Genomic DNA, 12897 nt, shown 5'->3' on the forward strand with positions numbered 1-12897 from the left:
CCAAATTGAGAGACAGGATTGTGTTTTTTTATAATAAAAAACATGGAATCGGCTAAAGGGCAAAACAACCTTTAAAGAGTCAGCTAGTAAGTAGTAAAATTTTGCAAAGATATTCGGACGTTTTTATTTAAATGGATAGAATTAAATTTGGTTTATGAATGTGTCAGTTTATGGGGGAGACTAATGTTCATCAATAAATAGATAATTACTAAGTTGATGAATGAGTTAAACATAGTTGCAAAAAAAAAATAAAAAAAATTCAAATTTTTTATTTTAATGGTGAGTGTAGAATTGGTGAAGTTTTAGGAAAAATAATTTTCTAACATTATTTTATTTAAATAGGAATTTTTCATTTCTCACACGGAGTAGGAAACAGATATAAATATGTACTCCCAAAACAACAATTATTATATACCGTTATTTTTATTTCATCCATCAATATATATAATTTATTTGCTGTGTTTAATTTAAAATAATTAAGATTGGTCCAATTTCTAATGAAGATTATTTATACAAACTTTTTGAATAAATCATAACATAAAATATTAATTCTAAAAGCCTGCATGAATAAACGTAAGTGTTTAACCAGAATAATAGTCTATTTGTACACAAAGTTTCATTCCGTTTTGATTAACAAATATCCAAACACATGTACAAACTTCACACTTATCGTATTAGTAGGATAAAACTTCGGGTAAGATTTATTAATTAAGTGCTTCCCTGAAATTAGTTTTTAATCCCGAACCGTTACAAGTTTTAAGTCTATCCTTCAATGACATCATAGTAGATAATGTAACAAAGTTTAGGCACATTAGAAGAAGTAATCAATAATAATTAACCCCACTAATTCGTTTTATTATGATTTTTGTTTGTCAATAGTGTTTTTCATCATCGAGAAATTTGAATGTTTTTGATGTTAGCCAGATTCAGTAATGATTTTTTATCTATAAGTGGGAATAGTATACTACTAAATTGCGCTACAAGTATCAATATTTTTAGACGATATACGAAGTAAAGTTTGTAGCAATCGTTATAACATAGCGTGACGGTTAAAGCCGCCATTAAACTAAGAAATTATCTCTATTAATCCTTCTATTAACCAATCGAAGACAAATAGATCCCACTTAGGTACGCCATCTGTTTTGCTTTGTCGGCAAATCGACATTTTACAAAACATTATTATTCAATTACATTTAGTATTCTAAAAGGAAAGTGAAACTATTGCAACTAAATGATATTTATTAATAGAAAATTGTTTCAAATACTTAACTCTTCAATTGTTGTGAGCACACAGTGGATTAAGATAGTCAAATAGATCTTAGAAATAGAAAAAAAGGATATACACACAGACATCTAAATATTTGTGTACTTTTGAACCCAATAATTATATATATATAATGGGATTAAATATGAGGTTAAGTATTGTAAACATAGAAAGAGAGACCCAAAAAGAGATGGGCTATGTGAAAGATATTTGACTAGAAATAATGTGATAATAAGGTGATAATGTGGTAATAGGTGCGACTGCAAGTATAAATTAATGAAAGAGAGAAACATATTATGCCGACCGTATACACATCACAAGTATAAGAAGATTATGATATGAGTTTTTTGTACGCATCATAGGATGGACAAGAAGCTATAGGCAACACATTCCATCAGATGGATTATCCCACAATCTTCAACAGGCAACACTTTCCGTCATACAGAAAGAAATAATCGTTCCTTATAATTATGAACGACACTATCTACTAATAGATCACGTCTCTATACTGTGTAATTTCATTGTTATATCCCAAAAGTATAGCTGCTAGCGACAGAAAACCGAAAAAAAGAAGCACCATGTGAGGTAGATATGCTAAGCGAGAGATCCGTGTTTATGTCAAATAAATCTAAGTAAACAAATGAATAACGCCTAAGTGAATAATATACATGTCATGTAGCAATAAATGCTCTCACAATTAAGAGGAATTTAAAGTTAGTCCATATATGTATATATCATGTCATTAATATGCGTCAAGTCGTTAAGGTTCTACGTAGCCCCAAAGATCCGAACATAGGTTTTATGTAATGGGTATTTAATATTTTTGTAGGTTTTTCTTTTTGTTTTGTTGCATTTGTGTTTTGCGTTTTATTTAGTATTGGACCAAGTTACATTTTCAACGTGGTAATAGTAGGCTATATCTAATGGTTATAGCTTTGTCTTCATTAGACATATACGAGATAAGTAGAAACAACATTTGATTTTGTTTAAAAACTAGAGAACAATATCTAGAAAATGAGGAGCAAGAAATGCTAGATTTACACGTTGTTCGTGAATGCAATCAACTAACGAAGGTAATCGTAAAATGCTGGTAGTGTGTTTTTGAAGGAGTAAAAGGACATAGAGAATTGTATTCGTCTAACTCTACCTTTAGGATGCATACTAAAAAGAGTCAAATGATGTAGTAACATTTTGTTAATTACGACGAGGTGAATTGTGAAGGATATATATTATCTAAAACTCGATCTTTTTTATGCAACTTAGAATGGTAAACAAGCTAAGCAAGCAACAACAAGCAAACGGCCCACCAGTCTATACATATATTGGACACTTTATATAACGAGAAAAAAGACATTCGTTTCCAAAGCTAATCTTACCGAGATAAGAATTTGGGTTCCAATTTAAAAGGAATATCTGACGTATTTATATTTGTATAAATTGTTAAATAAATACATATTTTTATACATTGTATATTTAAATATTATTTTCTATTAATATCTGAATTCAAACAAGTACATAATTTGCGTATGTAATTATATCTGGAAACCATTGTACGTTGCGGTTTGGGAATTAAGCTAAAATATTTCATGCAACGGTGCGGCAAATTATAAGTAATGTATTTTATGTAAGTTGAAAATAAAAATAAGAAAATATGATTTGAAATGAGTCAAAAACATCACACAGATATTTTTGATTTGACCTATATTCCTCGTCGTTTTTCTGTTCATGCCTACATTAACTTCAGCAGACTGTTATTGTATACGAATATGAAATAGTTTTTTTTAATAAGAGGAGAATACAAGAAACAGTAAAAAATAAAGATATTTTAGAAATATCGTTTAGATATGAATATTCGGTTTAATGATTTTGAGTGTTTTTAAGTATAAGGTAATAATTGTATTTATAAAAATTTGGCATTTCGTAAATAGATCTAATGCATATTATACAAAGATACATAAGAACTTATTTTTATTTTATTATTAGAAAATTACAGATTAAAATCGGTACCCCGTTATAATTTATAACTGTTTTACAAACAGTACACATCACACGTAATTTGTAATTCCAATTTTAAATTAAATATGCATATACGAGTAGTGGCTGCTATAAGCGTAAAAGACAATGTGTATTAATATTATACGCAATTATTTGACATGATACATAACACAATACTGACTATAGATATAAATACATAAGCATATTAAATATGACAACAAATACAAATAAGATGCAATCAAAAACCGTAATTGGAGCAGTCCATCAACTCACACTGCTTGACGCAACGAGTGCCTCATAATTCACTGCTTACACGGGCCAACCGTGTAATTCAAGACATTTACTACAACCAAAACACATTCCGAGGAAAACAATAAACACTAAAAACAATAAAGAACAAATTAAAGTCGGACACAGAATAAGCGGGCCGGTGTATTGCCGCTTATGGGAATATTGTCGGTTATCACGCTAACCGAGGGTCGGGAGCGGGACTACCTGGTGCATGTGGAACGTTGGCTAAACGATAACAGCGTAATACTGACAGAGAGATCGCGTACCGCAACGCATATGCCTCAAGGTGTACAAGTGGACCGCGTAATTATGATTACGTTACGTGCCAGTGACGGTATCGGTCAATCACCGCGCAGCAGGTCGCGCACGAGCACCGAGTGTACCTCTCGCCGTTGGAGGTGATGTGTCGAGTGACCGCGCAGAACAGCAAAAACGCGCGCGAACCAAGCGCCCTCCGCAGGCGATTTGATGCCCTCCGCGCGACGCCGATGCGCGCGCATTCTACGCGATGGATAATGCCGCCCTGTCCCATGTCGAGCATCGAGATATCGAGTTATCCGACGCAAGTGGTTATCCTGCTTAACCCTGTCAGTTAGTGAAATAGACGTAAGAAAGCTTCAATTCCGTGTGGGAAGAAGGTTTACCGCGCTGATATTTATTCAGAAGTAAAGCGGATATCTTTCACTAAGAAAACGATAAGTGAAACGTTTGTATTAGTAATGAAGAACTATGTAGAGAACTATCGATTGCTTTACACAGGGATATCAATTAAATGTGAAAATAATTTTTAATCGACAATAGACATCACTAAACAGATTATAATTGGAGCATGCGTGGTACGGGGGTTGAGGGTAAGAGGATGACGATAAGGGGGACGAAGTGGCGGGCGGGAGGCAGGCGCGCGTGTCACCCGCGGCGGCGCGACGCTACGACGACGTGATCTTGACACCGCGTATGCAGAGGCTCTGATGGGCCACACTTTGTAAATACATTTTTTTTATCAGTTGTTCAAAATAAACATAACCACCTAGAGATCTGATTTAATGGAACTGTGCCAGCGAAAGTAAACACGTTGGCATCATAATCGTTTACATTTTACTATCACAGCTGGAAAAATATTATTTTAGTAACAATGATCTGTTTAATGGGAGCTATATTCAGTTTAAGTCCCTATATAAAAAGAGATGGTGATGTTTGAAATGTATTCCTATTTTAAATAGAAATACCAATGGTAAATAAAAAAAAATGCTGTTCGTTGGTGAGCACACAATGCACGGCTGGTCGAATTTGCTGAATTTGTAAATATTGGCAAGTAAGCGAAAATATAAAAAGAGAAAGTAAAGATATTGTTAAAAACAATGTATATCTAGTTTGAAATAAAAATTTATATTTTCTGCGTTATAAATTGAACTCGTTTTCCAAATAAGAAAAGAGTCAATAATAGGCGTCTAGGCAAAGCGATAGTAGCACCTGTGCTTGTATACCTATAAAAATTTGTGTGGGCTATTTGAAGGCTTTAGAATTTTTTACATGGGGCGAATCAACGGGCAGGCGGGGACGTCTGGATACAAAATCCTTGGCGCGTGACTCTCGTTCACGCTCTATCGACTCTAAAGCATGCCGTATCAACAAAACAATCTATTAAGAATTTAAATCTAAAAAACACGATAACCTTTCGGTACGTAACAAATTACAATATTTATAAGTACAAGGGTAACTATTAAACTTGATTAAAAAGAACATGGCAGTTTCGCTTCTATGCATTCTAGAATTACATAGAAATGGGTATTTATGAGGGAGGAAGTGTTAAAGTTGAATACGAGTAGAGAAATGCAGAAACTTTGCAACTGACTTCGTTAATTTGAGGAACCCAAGAAAGGGTTTGGTTCATAATGATATCTAAGTTTAATATGTAGTAACACTTTTTTCTACAATGGTAGCCAGTAAACAACACGTATTGTTGTAGAGTCGACAAAATATTAAATTTGCGTGAACAAATTCAATTCATGTCTTATAAAACTTATTGTCAGTTTCAAGAGGCATTTACTTGTTCTTATATCTATACGGTATCTTAAGACAACGCCAAATTATAATGCTAAAAGTAAGCAAAAGCAACAGCCCCTAAACGGGCATGTACTTAATTTACGCTATCTATTTTCAGTAGATAAAAGTCGGTTTGAAAAATTTTTATTCTTTGAAGTTCTGTATCTTTTTAGAAAGCTCTTAAAAAAAGCTTTTATTGAATTTAAAATTGATTTTATTTAATTATTTTGAATTGTTTAGTATCTTCGGATAATAAGAAAAAAAGCTTTATTGATGTGCCAGTTACAAACTAAAATTAAAGTATATTATAATTTAAAATATACAACTTTTTTAATTAAAAATTCATTGAAATAGGGTTGTTTTAATTTTTATGTTAGAAATTTGAAAGCTAATAATTTTATGTCATTATTGTCATTTTTGTATAAAAAAAAGAATTACATTTGAGTTTCACTATGAGGTCCTGTAAGTCCAATTTCAAATGACTATGTATTATATTTAAAAAATAATAAATAAAGCAAAGCATAAATCTAATTAATATGATTTGCCAATGTGTTTTATTTCAGTATATTTTTATAAGAATATTTGATTTCGAATAACTAGAATGAGTTGAAATTTCAAAATTATATTAATATGGTTTCTGAAGAAACAAATCGACTTAAATTTTTTATATTAAATTTAAATTTTTTATTTGGAGTAATGAGGGGCTCGAAAATAAAAAAAAAGAATATTGATTATTCTTTTTTGTAGTTGCTAGAAAAGTTAACACTTAACATACACACATAAAATACGTACTCGAAAAAAAAAGGCCTTCTCTTTTAAAGACAGTTAAAACAAATCTCAATACCTATGTACGTAATTTTTTACATAAACAAAAGCAAATTAAATACAGCCGTAATAATACAGTCATTTATATATGTATATTAATACAGTCGTTTATCATACATAACTCGGTTTGTAATTCATGGCGGAGTCGGAGTAAGGTAAGCAGGGCACGGTAAGGTTTCGCTCGGTGCGCGCCGCCCTCGCGTCTCGCGGTCGGTAAAGGGTTTTGTTTTCTTTATAAACAAGCGCGAAGGTGCTGCTAACGACCCCACGAACAAATACGAAATTCGATCTTCCATTACGCATACAAATGGCTCCCCTGCAACCCGCCACCTTCTGTGCTGTAAACGGTATTGTCTTACTCAAATCTGATCGGCACCTACTCGTTCGCCCTAAAACTTCACACCAACTATTGTTTATGTTTATTAATCTATTCAAATGACAACACCTGCCTGTGACGGCCTACAGTAGGGAAAGATCCCTTCAATTTAGGATTTTATATATATTTTTATACAGTTCTTATCACTTTATTGAATCCACATGAAAAGGAAATTAATGAAAAGTAGGTATCGGTCGTATAAAAGTAAAAGTGGCGCTATCTCTTTGATCTTGCCGGAGTATTTTGGCAGTCTTCAATTTTGAAAGACATTTAAATATTTCATTTCATTTTTTTCATGTTAGGTTATGTCTATTTTTTATTAATACTATGAAAAGCAGAAAGAATCTTTATCAATTTATACATAAAGGGAAATTATATTTAATCAATCGTCAATTTATATTTATAGTGTATGTATGAATTTGTGCCACAAAAAAAATAAAGAAAGACATCTGACAAAAAGTATGGGTGGAACGTAAATCGAAGCATTTCTATTGAGGGCCATGACGTTGCATAAACGTCGGACACGAATGTTGTTTGTCACCGAGGAAAGCGGTCGCCACCGCCGCCGCTGTCGGCCCTCTAGGAATGGGCGCACCTCTGATAGTACGATAATACCACGGAACGGCTAGTATTACACGGTTAATACTACAATATATGATGTATTCAATATATTGTTTTATTGGGAATTACAATGGCAATCACCTTTGTCGTGTTTTATTACAGTGAGTTATATCACCCACATTATTATATTATAACATTAATCTTGTTTTAATATTTTGGACTACTTACATTACTAAGGAGTCTCAAATCAAATCAAATTGTTTGAGTACTCATAAAATGGATTCTGATCTTTGAATCAGATCAGAATCAGATATGGATTTTGTCTAAATCTGAGTGTAAATAAAACTTATCTGTTTATTATATTATTATCTATTATTAACCTTTACAATACAGATAAATAAATCCATTTATTTTGTCAAAGTAAAAAAAAATATGCTCACGATTAAAGCGTCATTTGTTATGGTTAACGTAATACCCGACATATTTACATTTTGCTAAGGATTATTAATATATAATTTGGTAGACGGCAAGACTATAAAAATTTATACAAGTTAGTATATTACTATATGATTACTAAATCTTATTAATTGTTTTTCTTCAGACATCATAAAATAATTTATTGGTATATAGTATCGACCTATGTGTATATATGCCAAACGTAGTACCAATTAAATTTAGAATTTCAGTTGGCTGATTGTAATGTGGACTTCTAATATAAGCGGCTTACGTCTTTCAGCGCGCACGTTGGTAAACGAGAGTCGATAAGCCATGTCAAAATCTATTGAGAAGCGCAGAAACTTTGACAGTGTTGGTGATTTACTTCAGATAATCTATAAATTTGCTTTAAGCCAAGTAGTCTTAGGTTATGTTAGAGTAAATTCAAAGGCAGGATCAGCGGCGGACATGCACTAGGGTTAACAGAGCTTAAATAAAATATATATTTTTTCACCTATATCAAGTGAAGAGGGACATGTACTCAACTATTAAATCAGGTTAATAACAAGCTAATTGTCATGAAAATAAAATACATAAAAATTTAATGTAATAACTACCCGTTTTATTTCAGTGTAATTAAATTGAAAAAGCTCGACTTGTTTCGGGATCAATTCGTGATCTTTAGTCATGAGCGGTTGTGACACGAGCGCGAGCCTCATCGTTAATTATTACATTAAAATATAATATGTACTTGCGAATCTTTTAATAATACATAAAATTGCTACGGTACGATACCATATGTTTTAAAGGCTTTGTATCCAGTTGTTTGCCATTCTAAGTATAAAAAGAAATCTTCCATTTAGCGGAGATATCTAAAAGATATTTTTTTATTATATGTGCTTGGTTAGTTCTAGTTCGACTTTTTGATGTATACAGATACCTATATATTATGTTGCTTGCATGCATTAAAATCGCAGTATAATAAAAAGTATAATTTTAAATAATTGATTCATTGCATATGTCGCTCAAATCCTTTGTGACTAAAGGATTATCATGGGAGGCAATCGCCCGTTCAGAAAAATATTTTTATTATTTTATCGATTCTAAAAACTTAAGCAAGAATTTTAGAATTCAATTTGCTTTATTTAAAAAGTAAAATTAGTTTCGGTGGAGTTCAAGTATTAGTATTAATATTGATATTATAAGTAGGTTTTGAAGTAATTTAGTATACCTATTTATAATACACGTACACACTTAAAGCATTAAAATCATATTGGGGAGGACATCTTCGCAAAACTTGCTTGAAACTGAGAATAGGTAACTTAACGTATTAAGTTGCTGTTTTACAAAACTTTTTTTAAACTAATTTGATTTGATTTTTTCTTTATAATGGATAAACGTGTTAGTGACCGTATTTTAAATAAAAAATGTGTTGTTCTTTTATTAAAAAAAAAACATGTACATTGTTCAAAATTACCCTTTTTATATACATTGTAGTTTTTTATAAAACAGAAAATTGAAAAACAAATGAATTATACCAAAAATAAAAATAAATAATATTACACGAAGTCAACAGATGGCATTTTTATTTAATATTAATATAATTAATAAATAATAATATATAACAACAAGAACCAGCATATTTTATAAACATATATTTTATACAAATCTGTGGAAAGCCGGGGCGGGTCGCTAGTTATTCATAAATGAATAGGGTGTTTATGGGCCTGCGAGCTCCATCTTCTACCTCATCAGCACTTCCCATCAGACAGAGGTCAATTGCGAGACCTTTCAATAATAATAATAGCAAAAGGAAACTTATTTTATCCATCAAAGTGATTCGTCGTTAAATGTAAATAAAGTTGAGTGTTCGAAAGTTTATTTAAGGTTTAACATTTTTACGCTCGAAATTTCTGTCATTTTATAAACTGTATAGAATATTACTAAGGATTGTGCTCGATATTTCGTTGCGTAGTTTTAAATTATATATATTATGAGAGTTTAAGAACTTGGAAAAATGTCATTTAGCGAGATGACGGTAATTTAGAGTTTGATCATTTTTTATACCATGAAGGTGACAAACAAGTACGAGTATATGGTCCCTCTGATGCTAACTGTTGCTTATGGACGCCTGGAACATAAGGTGTATCACGTGCGCGTTGCTGAGCCTGAACAAACCTTAATATACCCATTTTGATCTGTTAAACAGCAGTATATCAAAAGGTTGTACTCGTTTTTTTTATTATAAATATTGTTTATTGGGGGAAAAGGCGTTGTTAGCAATGGAGTTTGACAGCCCCATTGCTAGCAGTATGCCCTATCAGGTCGACCTCCACGTGGTTCCCCCTGGAAACCATCGTGAACAATTCTTGTTGAATTCGTCACGATGGGCTAACTGGCCTGCTTCATCTTCACTTATCATCTTTCACTGGTGCCCCGCCGGTGTATACCGATAGCGCAGGTGGGGTTACCATTCCATTATCACCCATAAAAAAAATGTTTATTTGTTTGTTTAGTGCCTTAAAATTTCAATCAAATGTTATGCAATCTGGTACATAAGTAGTATTTAGGATAAAGCCGGATAGGATAATTTTTATTCCGATTAATCAACGTACTCCGTCCATGTGGTAGAAGTCGCGGGTCGCCTGCCGTCATCAAAACATTATGCTGCTGCTATCAATACATACCATAACGATCTCCATAAACACCTATACAAATTGAAGTTAACACTAACAACGTTTATTTCTGATAAAGGTACACCCTCCATTAGACGCCTTAGTGCGCTTTATTGAATTAACCACGTTCATATACCGAGACACAAGCTATATCAACCCCGAACCGCCGCATTTTGCTTTTAAACTTACAATAATACGATTATTAAGTAAATAAAATCTTGTTGTGGTTAAATACATTTTCAGTTAGTTGTTTATATTGCAATTTGATACATAATAATATAATTTCAAGCTTGTTGAAAGAGATTTTTTTTTGCATATAAATCGTAGAAGCTTTCATAAAGTAATAATATATAAGGGATGCCCCCTTATTTAGTTTAAGTTTCGCGCGATTATCTTTCGGTCTGTATATCTATAAATCTAATAAAAATGTATATGCTCGTGTAGTTTCTATCACTTTTTATAGTATTATATATGTGTTTATAATAATTATTTGTTACAATTAAAAGCAATAATGACTGTTCATCTGTTATACTCGTGAACGGGTTTTACTTGTAAGGACTGGTCTGGCCTATTTAACTGTGTCTGATTTATTTTGCTTAAATTTGTATGTCTGCAATTGAAATTGTATGTTAGCATTTTATACTGGTATTTTTTAATCACAATGCAAAATCTATAAATTTTACTTTTATTTGAAAAAATAACAGTCGAGTTTCTCGCTCATCCTTTCAGCTAAAACTAGATGAAAAAGACGTGTGTTTACATTTAGTATTTGAAAAATTTAGTCTAATATTGACTTGCATGTGAATCTTTACATAATGTTCATTTAAATAGCATTCCGCTTAAAATCACACAAGACTGTTTCATAATAAAGTTGCTTTTTTTATTGTAGAACGAAGCCCAGCTTCGAATGAATAAATAAGTTACACAATCAAAAGCCCATAATCTTTGTATATTCAGTACGTACCTATTGAATTCTTAAAGTATTAAATATAACAAAAAAGGCGAAGAATAAATTCACTGAACAAACACACACAGTCAGACAAAGAGACTAAAAAACGTAGAGAGATAAAAAAATGCTGTCTCACTGTTGTAGAGATTCATTTTTAATAAATGTATTTTATTATTTTTATTAGATAGTAACAGTTGTTCTTTGCTGAAGTTCGCATTCACAATATGTATAAGAATTTAGAAGAATATTTAAAAAAATATGTTGGTATTGCTGACGTGCTGGTAGCTTATATTTTTTATATATATATAAATAAATTCTATTTTTCACTCTTCTAATAGACGTCTAAGAAATAACAATTGATTTTATTATAGTAATTTGAAATAATATGTTGTTATATTGAATTACTTAATTGTTCAAACCTAAATTAGATGAAATGTAAGTTAGGTAAATATAACGTTCGTTGTATTTATCTTCATAGTTAATGGTCAGATTTTGTTACATCCGAAATCGTGAGTTCTATTAAAAAAAAAGTTGTAGTGATGGTATTCGTCCGTATGGGTTTTAGAGTTTGATGTTTTTGTTTTTCTGTGTATTAACAGAAGGGTGTTACTGGTTATTTGATTAAGATTATTTTATTCAATTCCTCTCCTATTAGTATTTGTATATCTGTAACTGCCATCACTTGTTTTGTATGTACAACGTGCGTGAACAAAATGGCAGTCAAAAATTTATAGCTAATATACAACGTCGTGGAACTTCTGGTAGTAATAATGATGGTCAATCTTTGAGTGTTAGCCATACTAATGGTAGCGGAATTAAACAAACTAATTCTAATCAAAGAACCTGTGATATGGACTTCCGCAAGATAACACCTAGTTCAGTCAAAATGAAGGGTGTTACAAAATCGAAAACAAAAATGCCTTTAATTTATTTTTTATATTTTTACTAAGTTTACTACTGTAATCTTTAAAAGTAAATAATAAAAAATGTTTGAAATATACAATATATTGAATATTCGTACTCAAATGTAGCCAAAAGATCTATCTTATCGTAGTGTTAGGTGTAAACAAGAATTGCTGTCAGAAACAGATTGTGTATATTATAGACTATTTTTTATTAGTTCTACTTTTAGGGTTTGTGCAGACGAGAAACATTCCTTGGCGTATTTACATATTTGTTAATAAAAATAAAATTCATAGAATTACAACAGTATAATGCACACAAGAGATAAAGCGATAATTAAACGAACACGGCGTTTTTTGATACATATTGATATTATTAGAAAAATAGTTATACGTCTATTTCACACACAATACACGACCGCTTTCGCTATTTAAAGCATTTTCAAAGGTTATTCTAGTTTTTTTTTTCTCGTGGAATCAATTGAAGGATGCAGGAAATATTTTTTGTTATTTTCTTTATAATTTCACATAATCTGTCGTCTCATTTAAAGATTATCATCTACAATGAAGTGCGATAACAA

General features: G+C 31.4%; 1 protein-coding gene across 5 annotated transcripts in view; it reads right to left on the minus strand.

Moving 5' to 3' along the window:
• LOC113523309 (teneurin-a) overlaps window positions 1–12897 on the minus strand; it is a 423960-nt gene that overhangs the window by 65590 nt on the left and 345473 nt on the right. For 3 of the 5 annotated variants that reach the window (XM_052902416.1, XM_052902415.1, XM_031907376.2), the window contains exon 1: window positions 3934–4024. The exons of the other annotated variants lie outside the window; for them this stretch is intronic. The gene's annotated coding sequence lies outside the window, so the exon portion shown is untranslated. Of the gene's footprint in view, window positions 1–3933; window positions 4025–12897 lie in introns of those variants that run through there. 5 annotated transcript variants of the gene reach the window in all.

This window comes from Galleria mellonella, unplaced genomic scaffold, assembly GCF_026898425.1.
Source record: "Galleria mellonella isolate WM207_F2 unplaced genomic scaffold, CSIRO_AGI_GalMel_v1 utg90, whole genome shotgun sequence".
Taxonomy (NCBI): domain Eukaryota; kingdom Metazoa; phylum Arthropoda; class Insecta; order Lepidoptera; family Pyralidae; genus Galleria; species Galleria mellonella.